Genomic DNA, 21,378 nt, shown 5'->3' on the forward strand with positions numbered 1-21,378 from the left:
CACCTCCCTTTCCTCAATGATTGGAGAAGAAGGTCGATGATGCAAAATTCAGCAAGTTCTTGGCAATGCTCAAGAAATTGAAAATTAATGTGCCTTTGGTTGAGGCACTTGAGCAAATGCCAGGCTACGTAAAGTTCATGAAAGACCTTGTAACCAAGAAATGGAAGGTTAGCAATGAGCTAGAGGACAATCTTCTCCATTGTAAAAAGGCAGACCTAGGAGCATTTACCATCCCATGTACTATTGGCCCCCTAAAGTTCACAAAAGCACTATGCGATTTGGGAGCCAGTATAAATTTAATACCACTGGCTGTGTACAAAAAATTGGGTTTGGGGAATCCTACCCCAAAAAATATGTGGTTGGTAATGGCAGATAAGTCTATGAAGAGGCCTGTAGGCATACTGCATGATGTTTTGGTAAAGGTGGCTGATTTTATTCTGCCTTCTGATTTTGTGGTCTTAGAATGTGAGGTGGATTTTAAAGTGCCTATCATCTTGGGTAGGCCATTGCTTGTAACTGGGAGAGTGCTGGTAGACATAGAGTTGAACAAGCTAAATTTTAGGTTCAACGAAAAAGAATCACACTTTAAAATACACCTATCCATGATTCAGCCAAAAGTGATAAGTGTTTTCTTAATCATTGACGTCTTCTATGATGATGGTAAAGGGGTATCAACTGGTTGTCTTGGAAAAGACTAAGTAATGAAGATAACCAAGTCATGCCGCGACAGTAAATTAGGTGATATTGGGAGGCAACCCAAAGTTTTATGTTTAAGCAAGAGTTTTTATTTTTATAGTTTGGATTTAGTATAGAGAAGGTGGAAAATAAGGAAGTCAGCTGAAAGGATATGACGACATTCATGATAAGCCATCACGACTGTGATAAGCTATCACAATTATCATCATTTAGGCCAAGATTGAGGCATTCCATGTTAAGGGTGACGACGATCGTGATAGGCTATCACACTCGTGATAAACCGTCATAAATCATCATCAGCCCATAACCTTAAAAGCTGAATTCTGGGCCCATTTTAAAGCAGATCCGACCCGACCTAGCTGTGAAACCTTTTCAAATTTCCGCTAGTTTATTTCTTTTTCTTTAGTATTTTTATTTCCTTAGTTAGATTATTTCCTACTCATTTCAAAACACTCAAGAAAACAAGTTCCCTTGTGTGTGGGTTTGAACTTCACAATCAAGAAATTCTTCCTACTTCCGACTTTCTCTTATGCGTGTAATCAGATTAAGAGCTCCTATCTGGTATATTCTAACTTTAACTCTTCTCTTCTTGTGGTAAGTGTTAGATAGATGATAACCTAAGTCCCCAAGATGCTTGAACTAAGTTCAACTTGGAAAGGAGCTAAAATCGTACCTAGGGTTTGCTGTGCAGGCCCAAGGTTTAAAAAGATAGCTCACAAATCGGAATTTAAATGGATTTTGAGCAATAATGGGGACCAAAAATTGCGTTAAAATCAAAAGTGGGTTCTGATAAGAGCTAATGACATCCATTATAGGCTATCACAATTGTGAAGGCTTATCAGAAATATCGTCAAAGGCTGACAAGAATGAAGTGATTTCTATTTAGAGATGACGACATTCGTGATAGGTTATCACAATTGTGATGTCTTATCAAGAATGTCATCACAAGTTGCAAAAATTTTTGAAGGTTCTGTCAAAGGTTGACGACAATTTTGATAAGATATCACAGTCGTGACGGCTTATCAAGAATTATCATTACACCTGGAACCTGAAGCATGAATAAGCTAAAATGATTAACGTGTTTGTGTTTATGCTCTTGTGGACTAACCAATGGTTTTTCTAATTCTACAGGAACCTTATAATGGTACCAAATAGAAAGAGCCCCACAGAACCAAAGAAAGCAACCAAAGAAAGTGTACTTCGTAAGCTCATCGATGAGGAATTTGATTACGAGAAGGAGGAACCCCTGCTCAAGAAGAAAATAAAGAAGAAAAGTCTGAAGAAACCTTCACCACCTTCACCCATTGAAGTGGAGGATAGTGATGACACTGAATCAATAACAGCTTCTGAGCAGGAGGTATCTGAACATTCTAAACATAAATAGCATGAGTCTGAACATGCTGAATCTGAAGAAGAGGAATAGGGAAAGAAAGAAGAAGAAGGAGGAGGAGGAGGAGCTTAAAAGGGTAGAAATTGAGTCCTTAGTTGATAACGATAAATGGGAGACGGCCATCCAAGCTAGGGCTACAGGTACCTCATCTAGCAGGGCTCCAACTAATATAAATCCAGATGCTCCCGATGGAGAGAAGATAGCAGATTATGTAGTAGCAAGGTCGGAGATCCAGGATCTATGTGCTTGATTGCCTTCAGGTATACCCTAACCCTTAAAGCAGTTTATTTTTTATTTTAGGTTGAGGGTGTAGGTTAGGTTGTTGTTGTATCATATTTTGTAGATAATTAGGAGTAATACAAGTACTTAAGGTAGTTATCTTGTTTTGTGATTTTTGAGTTCCTCTCTAGTGGTCTGATATATTGTATATTGTGTGAATTGCATCCATTTGTGACCACTGTGCATCTTTTTGTGGCATTAGTCTAGCAAATGAATAACCTTTGTTGAACAAGTACATGAACCGAATAGGTAGTGATATGCAAGATACTTGTGTGCCATATGTGTGTAAGGTCTTACTCAGTTCCTGTTGTGTGTTGAATCTAGAACTTGCCAGGTTAGTCTTGCCATGGTCATAGGATGGAGTTAGGAAAGAATCATTGGCCATGTTTTCTTTTAGCCCATTTGAGCCTAAATGACCTTCCCAATGTGAAGAATATCTCTTGATCCTATTTCGAGCCTAATTAGCCTATTTCTTTCTTCGACATCTCTCACCTTCCCATTTACATCACAATGAACCTATTTTGGACCTAGTCCTTCTTGGACACTATGCACCTTGACTTAGGCAAACGACCTAAGTTGAGGGTGGCTATCATAGGGGTGCATGATGCAAAATGAGTATGAAGAGAGGAAGAATAAAAAAAATGAATTAAAAAAATTTGGATGCGATGAAAAAGGAATAAAAAAAGAGAAAGTTGTGAAAAAGATGATAAAAAAATAATCGAATAAGTGAAAAAGTCGCATCCATCTTGAGCATGTGTATCAATAAAAGAGAGAAAGAAAAGAAGGTTAAGAATTGAAACCCTGAGAGTTTAGTGTAGTGTCAAGGAGGCGTAGTCACTCTAAAATACCCATGAATATCATACCAGCCCCTAGTCTACATTACAAGCTTAAGAAATACCCTATAGTGATCCTAACTGACCTGTCTGAAGACTTGGGTACTGACTATAAGGGAAAGCCTATGGCATTTGACATGCAATGTTTGGAACTTCATTCTGAGAGTGAGTCTTGTGTTTATCCCTGTGTTTATACACGTGAATTCTGATATGAGTGAAAAAGGGCTTTCTTTGTTATGAGGGCACACTAGGTATGTTGCTAATCACTACCTTGCTCGAATAGTTTGATTTGGGTATGAGCTTGGTTGTTATTGCTGAGTTTTTGCCATATCTTGATCATTGTGAGTTGTATGGTTATTTTCAATGATAGACACAGTTGCTCTTAATTTGACTAACCTTGGAGATGTGAATGTAGTCTGAACTGATATGAGTAGTTAGCTGCCAAATTGTACTTTGTATACTCTTAGTTATGTTATGGTTGCTTGAGGACAACCAATTGTTTAAGTTGAGGGTGTTGATGTGCGAGCTTATGCTAATATATTTTAAGCTTTTAACTCTAAATAATTGTAAGGTCTTGAGAAAATTTAGTTGTTATTTATTAGTTTACTTTGATTTTGCGGTAAATGTAGAGATGAAGGGGAATCACCAATAAAGGAAGCAAAAATCCTAAAATCTGAAGCAAATAAAGGACTAAGTGTGGTTGACGACATCCATGACACGTCGTTAGCCTGGTGATAAGCTGTCAAGGATGCCATCAGCCTTAAACAAAAGATGGAAGTTGAAGAAAGTTTTATGATGACATCCATGACATGTCGTCAAGATGGTGATAGGCTGTCATCATTGTCGTCGGCCTTAAGCAGCAAATGCCAAAAATGCAGAGCAGCTGACGACATCCGTGATAAGCCGTCAGACACCTGATAAGCCGTCATTGATGTCGTCGTTTATTCTGAGAAAAAGCTAAAACTTCTATTTTGTTTCCTTATTTAGGATTAACTATTTAAATCCTTGTTTTAGGATTTTCTAGAGAGATACAAAACTTATCAATCAACATACTTTGCAAAAAACAAATTTTCTCTCTCTCTCTCTCTAGACCAATATTTTGGAAGTTTTATCTTGTGAATCAATTCAAGTTATACTTTTTGGATCTTTATCATAGTTGTAATATAATATTCTTAATTATGAATTCAATTTGTGTACTTGTTTCTTGCATCATGAGTGGCTAAACGTTATTAACCTAAATTATGGGATCTAGCGTTAGGTCATAAAGAGGTGCTAGATACTCAAGATTCAGTAGGTGTTAGGATTTCATGATAATTTTGAGATTTTAGTTGATGTTTGTTGGTTGCAAACAGCAGGCATACCTACTTTGATTTGCTAAAGAAAAAAATCATAAACAGTAAGAAGTGAATTATCAACAGGAAATCAGAAATATTTTGTTTAATAATCAGCGTTGTAACAAGGTTGATTAACCTGAGGTAAAATCTAGGCAGTAATAGCGATTCCTTAAGTCTGAGAGGATTAGAAAATTAGACGCTTAAATAGGTCGAGAGATATTTGAGCATATCATCAATAAAGATAGTTTGTTATCCTAACCACCGTGAGAATCTTGAGTCACCTTTGGCATCTGGCATGTACCGTAAGCCCTAGTGAACATACTTCTGGTTATTTCATAAAATCTTGGTTAAAAACATCAAAATCAAAGTGTCAAACAATTATTTGTGAAACTTAAACCCCCATTTCAGGAGACGGTAAACTATCAGTAAATTAACTCGTAAATAACTTGAGTTTACATCATATTTCTTGTGGGATTCGACCCCAACCTAGTTGGATTTTATATTGACAATGATCACTTACACCCGTTCAAGAGTGTAGTTTGAGCGTTATCAGGTATACCAGAGACTCTGTAGTAGCTAGCCCCACTGCTTCTGTGGGTATTACTGCAAAACAATGTATAAGAGCAGAGGGGCGTGACCAAGACATGGATCACCTTAAAACGTAGATGGACTTGCTGACCAAGCACTTGCTATCAGGCAAGGTTGAAAAGGTGAATGTTGTGGGATCTCAGGATAGAAGTGATGCTGATGCAGATGAAAAGGCAAACTATGTTAATAACCAAGGAGGTTTCCGAGGTAATAGCCAAGGGAATGAAGGTCGGAACTTATATGATAAGCCTAGTTATAAAGATAGGGAGCAAGGAGGAATAACAATGACAGGAGTGGGCTATATGTTCCTCCTGGAAATCGTGAGACTGCTTCAACAAGTTCTGAAAAGATTTCCATAGAGGACATGATGGCTAAGTTGTTGAAGGGAGTGGAGGAAACAAACTATGGTGTGACCACCATGAAGACCGATCTGACATCCATCAGTCAGTTTGTGCACTCACGCTCCACTTTAATCAAACAGTTGGAGCAGCAGATGAGCCAACTTTTCGTAGCATTCAACCAGAGGAAGAGCGGAATGTTACCGAGTGATATAGTCCAGAATCCACAGAATAATGGCTCATGCATGGATATTACCACTAGGAATGGTAAGATATTACCTGACCCTTCTGTAGGCAAATCTATAGCTGATGAGGCAGTTGTTGATGAACCGAAAGAAGGTGATCCAGTGGAGTCTGAAAAGCTGGACAATTCTAATGATGCTCTGAAGAAACATAAAGAGAAGGAGAAAGAGGTAGTGCTGAAAACTATCCCAAGACCACCACCTCCCTTTCCTCAACAATTGAAGAAGAAAACGGACGGGACAAAATTCAGCAAATTAATGGCAATGCTCAAACAATTGACAATAAATGTACCTTTGGTTAAGGCATTTCAGTAAATGCTAGGATATGCGAAGTTCATGAAAGACTTGTGACTAAGAAATGGAAGGTTATCCATGAACCGAAGGACAATCTCATTCATTGTGGCGCTATCTCTACTAGGTCTTTAGTACAGAAAAAGGCAGATCCAGGAGCATTTACCATCCCTTGCACTATTGGTTCCCTGAATTTTACAAAAGAACTATGCGATTTGGGAGCCAATATAAACCTAAGGCCACTTGTTGTGTACAAGAAACTGGGTTTCGGGGATCCTACTCTGACAAACATGCAGTTAGTGATAGTAGATAGGTCTGTGAAGCGGCCTGAGGGCATGTTACATGATGTCTTGGTTAAGGTGGTTGATTTCATTTTGCCTACTGATTTTGTAGTCCTCGATTGCGAAGTGGACTTTGAAGTCCCCATCATCTTAAGTAGCCTATTCCTTGCAACTGGACGAGTGATAGTAGACATGGAACTGAATGAACTGAAGTTTAGGATTAATGACAAAGAAGCACACTTAGAAATACACTCATCCATGACTCAGCAAAAAGAGATGAGTGTTTTCTCAATCATTGATGTATTCTATGAAGATGGTACAGGGGTATCAACAGGTTGTCTTATCGAAGTCTGAGTAGCCAAGATAACCAAGTCGTATCGTGACATTAAATCAGGCGCTACAGGGAGGCAACCCAAAATTTTTATACTCCAGTAAATTGTTTATTCTTATAGTAGGTTATAGCTCAAAGAATGTGGAATCAATGTATTCAACCAAGTGCCCCTGACGACATTTTTGATGGGCTGTCACGATTGTGATAAGCTGTCAAATTTATCGTCAGAGACCTTAGCTCTAAAGAAGGGTCTATCAAGGCTGGCGACATTTGGGATGAGCTATCACAATTGTGACGGCTTATCAGAAATGTCATAACAAAAAAGCCCAATATTAGCTGAAATAGTGGGTTAAATTAAAAAGACCCAACCCAGCCCACAGCTTGGCCTTTCCACCTTACCGCTTAGTTTTTAATTCCTTTAAGTTATTTTTCTTCCATACTTAGAATATTTTATTCCTTTCTTTGAACTCCTTTTAAGTAAAACAAGAAATAAGTTCCTTGTGTGCGTGGATTTGCAATTAAAATCAAGAACTTCTTCTTACTTCCTCTTGCTCATGTAATCATATTGAAGGCTCCCATCAGGTATGCTCGAAATTTAATTTTTATTTTCTAATAGTAAGTGATAGATTGATGACAACCTAAGTTCCCAAGAAGCTTGAACCATGTTCAACTTGCAAAAAAGGCTAAAAATTGGAACTAGGGTTTGTTGTACAAGCCTAAGGCTTATAAGCTCAGATCAAAAATGAAACTCGAGTGGATTTTAAGGAAAAATGGGACCAAAAATTAAGTTAAAGTTAAAGTGAAGTTCTGATAAGAAATATCGTCAAAGATTGCTAAGAATAAAGTAGGTTCAGTTTAGAGCTGACGACATTTGTGATAGGCTATCACGTTTATGATGGCTTATCAAAAATGTCGTCAGAAATTGATAAAATCTTATGATTTCTAATTAGAGCTGACAACATTTATTATAGGCTATCATGTTTATGAAGGCTTATCAAGAAATGTCATCTCACCTAGGACCTGAAGCATTACTAAACCCTTTCAAGAGGTATGGAATTTCAATGATCGATGTGTTTGTGTTTGTACTCTTGAGGGTTAGCTAATGGTTTTTCTCTTGCTATAGGTCTTGAAATGGCACCCAAAGGAAAGAACTCAAAATTCACAAAGAAAGTGACCAAGGGAAGTGCATATCGGAGACTCTTTAATGAAGAGTCTGATTATGAAGAGGAAGAGCCTCTTCTCAGGAAGCAAAAAAAGAAGAAAAGGTCTAAAAAGACTCCACCACCCCCACTAGTTGAGGTGGAGGAGAGTGAAGAAAGTGACACTGAGCCAACAACATCCAAGCATACATCTTCTGAACAGTTAGCCTCTGAGCAATAAGAGTCTTAACATGCTACATTTGTAGAGCATGATTTAGATCAGCCTGAGTCTGAGAAACATGAGTTTGGGAAACCTGAATCTGAGGAAACATCAACTGAGTCCCCTTCTTCTAAGCCACAAGATAATGAAGACTCTCCGATTCGGGGAACTATGGTTAAATACAAGAATCCTGAAGTTTGAGATAGCACTAGATGGCAGATTTGCAAAGCTTAGAAAATCTTCTTTGATGGGCTTCGCATAACCAACAGGAGAGCTTTCAAGAGGCCAATCTTTGAGGAGAAGAGAATTATCACTAAGGAGTTGAGCAGGTACCCAAAAGTAGAGATAAAATTTAATGGCTATGATTTGGGATGAACTACACGAGGAGGAAATTCATTTTTCCATGCACTAGTTAGGGAGTTCTATGCAAACTACAAAGGTGGCTTGTAAAACATGTGCAGAAAAGGAAAAAAAGCAGTTGCCAACCTTTGTTGGACAAAGTTCCGGTATGGGGTGTAATGGTGGATATTTCTGAAGCAATAATCAACAGGTTCCTTCATGGCCTAAACTTCACTCTTCAGGCCACTTCACCTAATTTTTATGCCCAGTTAAAGCATCAAAAAAATTGGTGGAATTGGTTAGCGACACTCATAGCCGATGGAGAATCAGAATGTCTAACAAATTCGAGTGAAGGATCTTTAAGGCCTCCCTGAATACAGAGGCAAGATTTTGGTGGGGTATTGTTCCTACTTTGTTGATGCCCACAGATGGTGATAATATTCTTGGGGATGATAGAGCAATATTAGTCGCAAGTTTTGTGGCTATCCTAAAATTGAATTTTGGAGATTATTTCTGAAGAGATAAAAATTCATGTCTCGAGGTCTGATACAGCATATCCCTTCCCTTTTTTAATTACAAGGTTGTATAGGGAAGCAAACGTGCCAAAGATTATGGGGTTAGGAGAAGAACTCCTTGCCAAGAAGACCCATAATCCTATCAGAAATGAGGAAAATCAACTGAGGCTAATGTTTGATAGGGGTGCAAAGATTCCCACTGATCCACAGGTTATAGGTACTAATTTAGTGCCTAATGTAAAGATGCCAGATTCTGAAGCTGCACCTCTAAGATCTGCAACAATGGCAGAATCATCAGTGCCCAGAATAGAGACAAACCCGCCAGCTGCTATGCCTACAATAGAATTTGCCTTCACTCTAATGAATTTCAAGAGAATAGGAAAGCAGTCCAAGTGGTGCGAGGCTCAACTAAAAATCTTTGCCAAGTAATTTGCAGTTGCAGTTGAAAAAAGAGTTAAGGCTACACTTGAGCCTTACAAGGCCTTTTACGGTAGGATTGATGAATTAGAGAACCACTTCAATGCGCGATCGAAGGAGAGGTCTTACTTAGAGATGGCACTGCTTAGGTCAGAATTGGCTAAGGTAAAGGTGGATTTTGGAAAGTTACAGCAACACTAATTTATGGTGTCATTAGAGCCCACAGTGGAGGAGTCTGAGGGAGAAATCCCATTGTTTGATCTCATAGAGGAGCCACTGAAGAAAAAGAAAAAGAAAAATGAGAAAAAAGTCAAAAAAATGGCCTAGCAGTGATGAAGAAATAAAAGTAGAGAAGAGGGCAAGAAAGAAGTCTGAAAAGGAGGAAATGAAGAAGGCAAGGATTGAGTCCTTAGCGTACAATGAGAGATGGGGGGCAGCTATCCGAGTGAGAGAAGTAGGTGCCTCCACTAGTAGGCCTTCAGAGACTGATAGACCAGCTGCACCAGAATAGTTTGAGGCTCCTGATGGAGATGCAGCAGCAGGGTCAGGAACCCATGACCCTCGGATTGATCCATTCCAGATATACTCTAACCCTTAGTTCAAATTTTCTTTGATTTTAAGTTGAGGGTGTAGAGTAAATTGTTTTTGTAAGATTTTGTAGCCGATTAGGAGAAATACTTGTACTTGAGGTAGTTAAATTGTTTTTTGATTTTTGTACACCTCTTCAAGTGTTCTACTCTCTTAACTGTGTGATTTGCATTCAAGTATGACCACTGTGCATCTTTGTATGGCATTAGTTCTAGTAACATAATAATCATTGCTAAATAGCTGCATGAACTGAATGAGTCGTAGCTTTTGATATAAGTATGTGCCATATATTTGTGAGCAACTACTTAGTTCCCTTTGTATATTGAAGCGAAAACTTGCCCGGTTAGTCTTACCTAGGTTGAAGGATAGGGGTTAGGAAAGGATCATAGGTTATTTGTATTTTAGCTCAAGCCTAACTGACCTTCCCTATGTGTATAATATCCCTTGATCCTTGTTTTGAGCCTAATTAACCTATTTCTTTGTATGATACCTATCACCTTCCCATTTAAAACACAATGAACCTGTTTTGGCCCTGGTCCTCCTTGGACACTGTGTACCTTGACTTAGGTAAATGGCCTAAGTTGAGGGTGGCTATCATAGGGGTGCGTGATATAGAATGAGTATAAAGAAAGGTAGTATAAAAGAATAAAAAGTTGGGTGCAGAGGAAAAGGGCAAGAAAACGAAAAATTGTGAAAAAGATTAAGTAATTGAGAAAAGACTACACCCACCCTAAATAAGTGTGATCAAGAAAAGAGAAGATCAGAAAAGGCTAATTAGTGAAACCCCAAAAAGCTATTGTAGTGTCAAGGAGGCTTAGTCACTTTTAATACCATCGAGTATCGTACAATCCTCTAGCCTACATTACAAGCCTAAGAGAAGTCCTATAGTGATCCTAGCTGACCTATCTGAAGATATGGGTAATGAATATAAGGGAAAGCCTATGGTACTTGGCATACACTGATAGGAACTTCGTTCTGAGAGTGAGTTTTTGATCATCCCCATTACATATATAATTCCTGATATGAGATGAGAGGGATGTCTTTGCTATAGGGGCACACTGCTTACATTGCTAGTTACTGACTTGTTTGGGTAGTGTAATAATGATCTAGGCATAGTTTTTATAACTGAATTGATGTCGTATCTTGATTCCCGTATGTTGCATTGATGTTCTTCATTATTCTTGAATTATGTGACCTTGGAGATGGTGAAAGTGTTTTAAGATAATGTAGATTATTGATTGCGAAATATGCCTTGTATTCTCTTAGTTATATTGAGTTGCTTGGGGACAAGCAATTTTTTTAAGTTGAGGGTGTTGATGTGTGAGCTAATGCTAACACATTTGAGGCTTTTAACTAAGAATAATTGCAAAGTCTTAAGCAACTTTTATCATTTTTGATTGGTTTATGTTTGATTTTATAGTTTAAGTTAATATGATAAGAACCAACAAGAATGGAGAAAAGAAGTTGAAATCTTAAGAAATCTAAATACAAGTGTGGCTGATGACATTTTTGATAAGTCGTCAGCCCTGTGAAAAGTTATCAAAGTCGTCATCAGCAGTAAACAGAGAATTGGCCTAAGTTGAAAGATGTGATGACATTTTGTGTTAAGTTGTCAAGGATCTGATAAGCTATTAAGAATATTGTCAGCGTTATGCAGCATAGGAGCACTGAAGCAGAGCTTTGACGATATTTTATGATAGGCCGTCACGAAGCTGATAAGTTGTCAAGTTTGTCGTCAGCCTTAAATAGAAAGAGCCAAGGCTGAAGAAGGAGCTGAAGACATTTGTGATAAGTCATCAGCCTCCTGATAGGCTATCATAAATGTCGTCAGCTAATCTGAGGGATTCCTGAATTCTATTATTTTTATTCCATAATTAAGGTGAACTATTTAATGCTTTGTTTTAGGGTTTTCTGGAGAGATCCGCACATTGAGTTTTGACAATACTTTTTGATATTTTTCTCTCTCTAATTTCTTGGCTTAAAAAAGCAAATATTTTGAAGAGATTATTATCATTATTCTGGGCCTTTCCTTTGTGATCTAATATGCGATTCACTAGTTATTATTCTTCTTGTGGTAAGTTTAACCTTCCAAGAATGAATACAACTTGTTGTTTTGATTTTAGCATTATGAGTGGCTAAATTCCTTTAACCTGAATTATAGGATCTAGGATTAGGTCTTGATAAGGTGCTAAGTGTTCAAGATTCAAAATGTCGTAGGATTTCTTGATAATTCTAAGGTTTTAATTAACGTCTGTTGGTTGCACATAATAGATAACACCTTCTTTGGTTTGCTTGTGAAAGAAATCAAATATAGTGGGAAGTTAGTTATCGATAGGAACTTGGAAATACTCCATTTAATAATCAACGTTGTAACAAGGTTGATAAACTTAGGTAAAATCTGGGCAGTGAATATAAATTCCCTAAGTCAAAGAGGATTAGGTAATTAAATGCTTAAGTAGGTCGAGAGACATTTAAGCATAACGACGATAAAGATAACTTGTTGTCCTACCTACCATTAGAATTTTGAACCACCGTTAGCATCTATCAGGTACCGGATGCCCTAGTGAACACAATTCTGGTTCTTCAAAAACTCTTGATTACGAACACTGATTAAAGTAACCGACAATTTCTTGTTAAACTAAAAACCCCTCATTTCTGGGAACATCCAACTATCAGTTGACTGATTTGCAAATGACTTACATTTTCACAATATTCGCTGTGGGATTCGACCCCAACTCAGTTGGGTTTTATATTGACAATGATCTCTTACATTCTCATTGAGAGGTGCATTTTGAGTGTTATCACATTTTAGCCTACGAATGTTGGTAATCTTATTTCATGACCTTTACGTCTATTAAATGTTGATGTTTAGGTTGATTCATGATCAGGAATGTCCGTAGGTATTTCCAGACAAGTTTTAAATTTTTCAAACTTCGTTTAAATCCTCTTTGGAATCTTAAAATAGTGGATCAATGTGATATTGGTGCGCCGTATTGACTATCCCATTGATTAATATTTTTCCTAGCTACTAGCGTACAATTCCAGTGAATCGATGTGAATATGGCGGGATGCGTCGGTTGTCGCGTCAATGCCATCGATGTGACACGTCGACTTGCGTGTTGGTAGCCCAGTTTTTAGTCACTAAAATACTGCATTCTTAGGGGTATTTAGGTCTTTTTCCCTTGACCCTCAGCCCCTAAAACACAAAATTAAACTCCTTATAGAGCAAATATGGTCATTCTTTCTCAAATTTGCTCAAGAACAAAACCCTAGTTGCTCAAGTTTCAAATCAAGAGCTCAAGATTCAACCATAAACTTTTAGAAATTCTTTAACAAAGGTATGTGAAGTGTTCATCCAAGGGTCCTCCCACCCTTGGAGTTCAAGAATCTCTTTTGAACTTTAAGTAATTGAGTTTATGATTTCCATGGTTTGAATTAAAGTGTATCCATGATTGCTATTTGGATTAAGTTCCTAATTCATGATTTTATATATATATATATATATATATATATATATATATATATATTCCATGTGAATTTGATCACTATGTATGTAGATTCATGTGAATCCATGATAAACCCTTAATTTGTGAAATTAGAGATGAATTATGATGCTTACTTGTTGTTCAATACTATGTGCATATACTATGCTCACCAAGTTCTTGATAAATTATCCATGTGAACTATTAAGAGAATGAAATCATGTCAAGCTAGTTTGTTTGCAAGTTATATCATGCAAGTGTTTGTCAAAATGCTCCAATAAAGGAATGATGATTAATTTCATAGTTTACATGTTTCATGTTTATGCCATGTCTCTTAATTTATGCTATTGAGTCCTGGGGATACTTGTACCCGACAATTTAGCTATTTACTTAGAGCCATGGTTAGTCATAGAACAGTATCAATCAAGTCATGATCAGTAATACTCTCAGTCTGTTACAGAACTTAAGAAAACTCAGTAGATTCAGTATGAGTCGAGTCTAATTTAGTATTTAGCTCAGACCTCAATAAACTCAATCAGCTAACAAAATTTAGTAGTATTCCATCAATCAACAAAATTTAGTAAACTCAGTTTAGCTCAGCTAAATAGTGATCTCAGTAATAGTCCAACCTAGCCTAGTTCAGACTATAATTTAATTCAGAGTCCTTTCAGATGAGAGTAGGATTCAGCATCGAGTTAACCTAGGAATGGGGGGCATTCCTTCCTGCAGAGGGTTTGACCCTTAGAAGTAATCCCTAAGTTACAGAACTACATAGCCAGTGTAGGTTGAGATATCTTCCTGCCAGATATTATGAGGGTTGATATTTCTCACCCGAGTTATCCTGCCAGCGAGGGTTGATGAAAGAGCTTCCTGTCAGAGAAGATTAACTTATAGTTTGTCCTTACCCATGGCACGATATTAATACCCCTTCCAACTAGGGTTACAGGTTGGACCCTAAATTAGTTAGAGAAAAGGTATATCGGTTAGATGATTACCTCCCACAGTCTTAGTCTCAGTATAGAGCTCAGTTTAGTTTTACATATTCAGGACTATCAGATATAGTCACCCAACTTAGCTTAGTACGAAACTCAGTATAGTTCCTCAGAATTCAAAACTGTCAGATACACTCATCCAGTTATCCATAGTACAATACCAGTTATCCAGTAAATTAGTTTATCTGTATTCAGACTCAGTGTTCGGTGTTATCACGATTTTGGTTATAGTATACGTATTTATACATGTACTCTTATTCAGTCATACTCATGTTATCCAGTTATTATTGTTCATGCACATAAGCCCATGCATTTCAGCCTACCTCACTAAGCATACCAGTATATTTAAAGTACTGACGTATGCTTTAATTTTGTGTTGTGATTTCTTATATCATAGGTTCTGATGCACGAGCTCCAGAGCACCCTCAGTAGTCCAGACTTTCAATATTCAGTGTAGTGTTGAGTCCTCTTAGTTCGAGGACATGGTTACTATTTACAGTATTTCAGTTTATGTCAGTAGACAGAGTTAGTTGCAGACTTGTCCTATCAACTCCACAGTTCAGACAGTTAGAGGCTTCCCAGACTAGATTGTTTTCAGATAGTTATTCAGATTTTAGTACTTTGTTCAGTTTTGGTATTTAATACCACATGTAGTATTATTTCTAGATTGAACCTTATGGCATGTTTTCGCCTAATTCCAAATATTATTCAGTATTATTTATTAGTTATTGCAGCAGGTACTAGTCATGGGTTAGCTTGTGTTCCCTTAGGATTACGAGCACAATGTAGCATTCGGGGTGCAGACTCGGGGCATTACAAAAGCATATGTTGAACCTTGTTTAGTAATATTGGCTGTAAGGAGGATCTAATCCCCTTTGCATTCACGTAAGAGCTAGGTGCTCATTGTTTATCCATTAATGAAGGTTTTAGGGTTTGACATACCCTTAGATTGTCCCTTTGTTATCAATTTTTTGTTTATCTTTCTATTATCACTGTCCTATCCTTATATCTTTACTTTTCCGTATCTAAATTCGAGTTCTCGTGGCTAGGATCGTAGCATGGTGAACTCATCCATAGTTCTAGCTAAATTAATTTAGGTATTTCATATAAAAACTAATATGAATTGCTTCAACTCAAATTGATCGGTTGATGACTCAGGCTATGAGGAATGCAATACTAATATCATGCAATTGCAACAACTAAATTAAAACTGTAATTGACCCTATGAACTCATCCCTAGTTTTAGATAAATTAATTTAGGTATTTTATATAATAAGCTACTACGAATAGTTTCAACTCAGATTGATTGGTTGACGACTCGGTTAGAGGAATGCAGTACCAATATAATGCAATTGGAATAACTCAATTAAAACTGTAGTTGACCCTGTAAACTCATCCCTAGTTTTGTCTAAATGAATTTAGGTATTTCAAATGATAATCTAATATGAATAGTTTCAACTCAAATTGAAATTATAGTTGAACTTATAAACTCAATTAAAATTATATTAAAACAAATGTTCAACCTGTTGCAACAGATGACTTATCTGTTGGAAATTATCAAATAGATAACTAAAATTTTGCAACAGATTACCTATCAGTTGTCAATTATCAAATAGACTTTGCCATATGTTGTGACAGATAACTAAGCTGTCGAAAATTTTCAAATAAAAATTAACATCTGTTGCAATAGATGACTTATATTTTTTAAGATTTTTTATATTTTAAAGCTATTTTCTGCCCAAGTTAAAAAAGATAAAATACTAAGGCGGTTAAAAATATTTCTTGAATAACTCAAAAATCTCCTCCTTGAGTAGTCTTATCTTGTATTTTCAATGTCACCATGTCCTATGCCCCTCAAAGCTATTAATGAATATTTAAAACTCATCTCTAGAATTATCTCTCCTTCAGCAATAAATTAATTCTTCTCTCATCTTTCCCTTTCTCTCTTCTTTAGGATAATCACAACCGTCTCTTTTTTTTTCTCTTTTCTCTCCTCTTTTACATGAGGACCCTTTCGGATTTCAACTGATCTATATGTTTTCTCAACTAAAATGGTTCTTTTGATCCCTTTGCTTTTTCGACATTGCAGGTATGGCTCACTGCGGCCCTTTCCTTCTCTTTTTCTTCTTTGTAAGTTATTTAAACTAGATATTAATATCTCTTATTTTTATTTATTTACCCATTATCCATATCCTATTTACTAAGAAAATTGAAGGAAAGATAACTTTTAAGTCTTGAATGAACGAATCATTATTTTAATTAAAATATGCAAAAAAAGTCATCTGTTTGGAGAACTTCAAAAGCCTTGTTGGTAGTGTCATTTTTTTATGTCTTTTGTTTGTTTCATTATTGTTGATGTTGTTTTTGATGTTGTGAGTGGTGTTGGTGTTGTCGGAACATGTGTTATTTATGTTCTTAAAGGTGTTTGAATATTTGGTATTTGTGTTGTTGATAGTGTTGGAACATATGGTGTTGTTTCTTTATTGTTGATGTTGTTGGTATTTCAATGGATTCCCCAACTATTACAACTGATGAATCAGCTATTGGAACAGACGGAGCAACTGTTGGAAGAAATCAAACCAGTAGCAAGGCTGGTTTGATTTATTCCAAAAGATGACCCATCTATTGCAACATGTCAGCCATTTGTTGTCACACATACGTCCCTGTTGTAACAGATGACTCATTTGTTGAATAGATGGAGAATTTGTTGTAAAAGTTGGGTATTGGAACGCTTGTTGTAATGTGTTGTATTCATTCAATTTTGTTTTACCCTTTTTTAAATTATGCAGACATCAATTGTAATGTTCTTTTTATTCTTTTCTTGTTTTACATCAATTATTTTTCTATTGTTTGCAGATAAAAGGAAGTAAAAATGGATCAACTTTTGCCCGACCAACATAAAAGGCTAGAGTAAGGATGGGTTCAGAGGAATAAGTTGCTTACAAATGGAACCACTTCATATGTGGGAGGAATTTATTGCTGATCATGTTTTCATGAAAACATACATAGAGTACACCGATATTGTGAATGAAGTTTTTTACCGCCATTAATCATTCAAAGAAGATATTGCATTTCACAGTAAAGATTATTAGGTTTTAACTGATAAGACCAAGGGACCAAGTAGGTGGTGTCGATACCCTATTACAGTTTAAAGATAGTTTTGCTAATGTTTATGTGTTAAGTTAGGAGAAGGGGCCAAGTTTTTGGTGGCAGTATAAAGATTTAATAGTGATTGGAATAATTTTAAGGGACCAATGGTCTTTTGAAAGGCCTCCAAAGCCTCGCACTGCTGCAGCCAAGAATGGAAATCAATATAGTTATTGCCCTAGTCCAAACTTATATGGCTGGGTTGCTCGGGGTAATGCTTATACAGCTGAAGGTGCTTAGAAAAATATCTGCGAGTGAAAGGAGAAGTGTTGAAGACTATATATCAACTCTGACCTTATTAAAGAAGAAACACAGGGCAGCAAGGAATGTGTAGAGAATCTAGATGATGAAATTGACATGAAAAATGAAAAAACTAAATGAGCTGAAAAAATAAAAGTGTATCCAGAAATGAAAATCCATCAGTCGATTTTGAAAAGAAAAATGGTGAACTGGACTGGAGTTGTGCACTTTGCAGGGGAACTGCGACCAACTATCGTGGACTAAATGATGACCCACAAAGCGCAGGATCAGAAATCTAAGGTTGCAGCTTTGCAAGCACCGAGGGTGGTAAGATGGTCAGTCAGTAATAAAACATGAACCAATAACTCCTGAAGTAAAAATAAGGGATCAATCCAAGGCGGCAATTTTTGAAGTTAAACTTGCATCCATTGCCTTCTTCTTGTGGTTCTGGTCAGGTCAAAGGCAGTGTAAATAATAAGGCATGTGATTTCTGGCTGACTTAGACCCTTTTATTTCTACTACCATTGACATGATCAGAACCATAAATAGAAGGCATCAAATGCAACTTAGACTTTAGAAATTAATGTCTTCGCTTCCCGTGTTTTTACTTTAGGAGTTGTTGGTTTAAGTTTCATTCTCGACTGAAAATCATACCAACCCATGATGCTCGCCAAGCTATTTCCTCATAGTCTTGATCCTGCACTTTATGGGTCTTCATTTAGGCCACGCTAGTTAGTCGTCGTAACCTAGAAAATTTTCTAGCTCCAGTCTACTTTACCATTTTTATTTTCAACAACAACTGACAGATTTTAATTTTAGGACACGCTTTCATATTTGAAACTCATTCAGTTTTTTTAATCTTTTAAGTCAATATCATTGGCCGGATTGGCTAAAAGTACCTTACTTGATGTCCTATATTTCCTCTAAAACAAGGTTTGATATGATATATAGTCTTCTCGACCTCCGCTTTCCCACACAGGTATTCCCCCAAGAACCTTTTGTTGTATAATAATCTCCTCGAGCAACCCATCTATATAAATTTAGATCAGGGGAATTTCTATTTATTTTTTATTCTTATTTATTGTAGTGGGAGCCTTAAAAGGCCTTCTCATAGTCTACTTCACCATTAAAATTAGTTCAATCACTATTGAATATCTATAATGCCATTAAATATTGATCCCTTCTATAAACATGATGCATAAACATGAGCAAGACCGTCATTAAATTATAATAGGGGATCAAAAACCCTTTCTTGGAACCCTTTGGCCTTATCAGTTTGCACCTATAAAACTTAACTATAAAATGCATGATCTTATTTGAAGGATCAATGCCTAAGCGTTAAAATGCATTCATAAAATCATTGTACTTTATGTGTGTTGTCATAATAACCTAATCAGTAATACATAACTCTCACGCATGAAAGTGGATCCATCCATCTGCATTTACCTTATTCTTGCCACCCCATCAATGTTAAATAGGGTTTAATCTTCAATTCCCATCGTGAAGTAGTGTACAAAACTATGGAGACTCAACGGATAATCATCTTAAATGTCAAAGGACTACATGCTCATCAAGAAAAATTAAGTTCTATGTATGTAATGCACCATGATTGTTGTAACAGTAAACTTGTGTTGTTGTTTGATTATGGACTTTGATAATATTAACTCATTGTCGGGGATGTAAATTTTATGATTTAGTATATAAATATATATTTTTAATAACTTTTTCATCAATAAAACGTGGTAACCAAAAAGAAATTAAATACCACTAACTACAAAAAATGTATTCAGGAGATTAGCCATGTGTTGCAACAGATACACATTGGCTGGAACAACACAATATGTATCATCAGACTGTATTGCATTCAACCAACATATGACCAATATGTTGCAATAGATGGAACATATGTTGCATAGATCTGCTAGAAGAACAAAATACAGTTCTGGCCATTGGTTTGTGTTCTTCGAACAAATGACAAATCTATTTCAACAGATTGTCCATTTGCTGGGAAAATTGACTAAAATGGTTATTAATATAAAAAAAAATAGGTTATTGGAAGGGTGAAAATTCTTGACTTTTTAATTATTTAATAAAGAAAAATGATTCATAATAAAATAATAAGGAAATAAAATTATAAACACAATCTACGATCGTAAAAAATGGTTATTTAATTTTAATTAACAGATGGCCCCCGACAGATGGTCCATCTGTTGTATTAGATAATCCATTTGTTACATCAGATGGTCCATCTGTTGCTTCAGATCATCTATTCGTTGCATCTGGTAATCCATCTATTGTAATAGATGTAAAATTCGTTGCAACAGATGGGTTTTTGGATGCAACAGATGGACCATCTGCTTCCATAATTTAATAAAAATGGATATTATTAAAATTTCGGTTATTGAAAAGGTGAGAAGTCTTCAATTATTTAATTGAGAAAAACGGTTATTTAATTTTAAGAACTAATTAATATTAAGAAGCTGAAGAGTCATGACTTGTCACAATAATCAAAAAAGTCACCATCTTGATTTAATTAAGTCATGACTTTTCACAGTAATCAAAAAGTCACCAGCTTGAATGTATTAATAAAATGAAGGTGAACAGTCGTGCCTTTTTGCCTAACACATCAAATTCAATCCTATATGAATAGGTCTCCCCTTACTCGTTTATTCTGCTACACTATTTATTTCTTGCATCTTGTCTTTCATATTACATACTCAACCACTTATCTTCAAAGACCATATTCTTTTCCTTGACTTAGGTAAGTTTTTTTGGTGTTAATCTACACAGTTTGTAGTGTAAGTCGTATTACATTTGAACTCTTTTCTCTATTTTTGTGTTTATATTTTTGTCAATTCATGAGTGTTTAGATATGGATGATCCTATTTAGGAAATGGATATTCTGTGCAACATTGTACGGGAACTTTAGAGGCATATTAATGTCCTGCAGTGGGAGTTTAGCGTCTTGAGAGAAAGGATGCTCGAAGAGATTTGCAGGCTAATGAGGGCCCTGCTGCTCTCGGATGACAATTGATCATCTAACAATAATAATAATAATAATAATAACAATGATAATAATAATAATTTTATATTTTTTCTTTTATCATATGTGTTTTTTTTAATTTATATACGATCTACCTACCTAATGTGTTTTGTTTTGTTTAATGAAAGAATTTATGTTTGGTCGACTTTGACTTTTTAATTCTTATTTAATTTTCATTCTGTCTATTTCTTCTTCTCAACATGTCGATGGTTAGAGGTAGAGATTGAGCATTTAGCACGATTTTGAATCCAGTAGCAATAGCAAGATTTTTGAGTTCTTACAACATATGGACCATATGTTCAAACAGATTGATCATCTGTTGGAACAACACAAATTAGTGGCAAGAACTGTATTTTGTTTCTTCAATAGATTATCCATCTATTGCAACATATTTTTCATCTGTTGGACGATGAAAAATATCCATCTGTTGCAATAGATTCTTTCAGCAAATGTCTATATGTTGCAACAGATGGGTAGTTTGTTGAATCTAATTTTGTGGTCTATTGTATTTAGTTCTTGTTTTACCTCTTTTTAGTTTTTCACAAGTTAATTAAAAAGATATTTTACATAATAAATAATAACATTTACGTTCAAAAAAATAAGTTAAAAACATCAAAGTGCATAACAAAGAACAACACAAGTTTTGTTATAAC

This window comes from Capsicum annuum, chromosome 9 (assembly GCF_002878395.1).
Source record: "Capsicum annuum cultivar UCD-10X-F1 chromosome 9, UCD10Xv1.1, whole genome shotgun sequence".
In the NCBI taxonomy this organism is placed as follows: domain Eukaryota; kingdom Viridiplantae; phylum Streptophyta; class Magnoliopsida; order Solanales; family Solanaceae; genus Capsicum; species Capsicum annuum.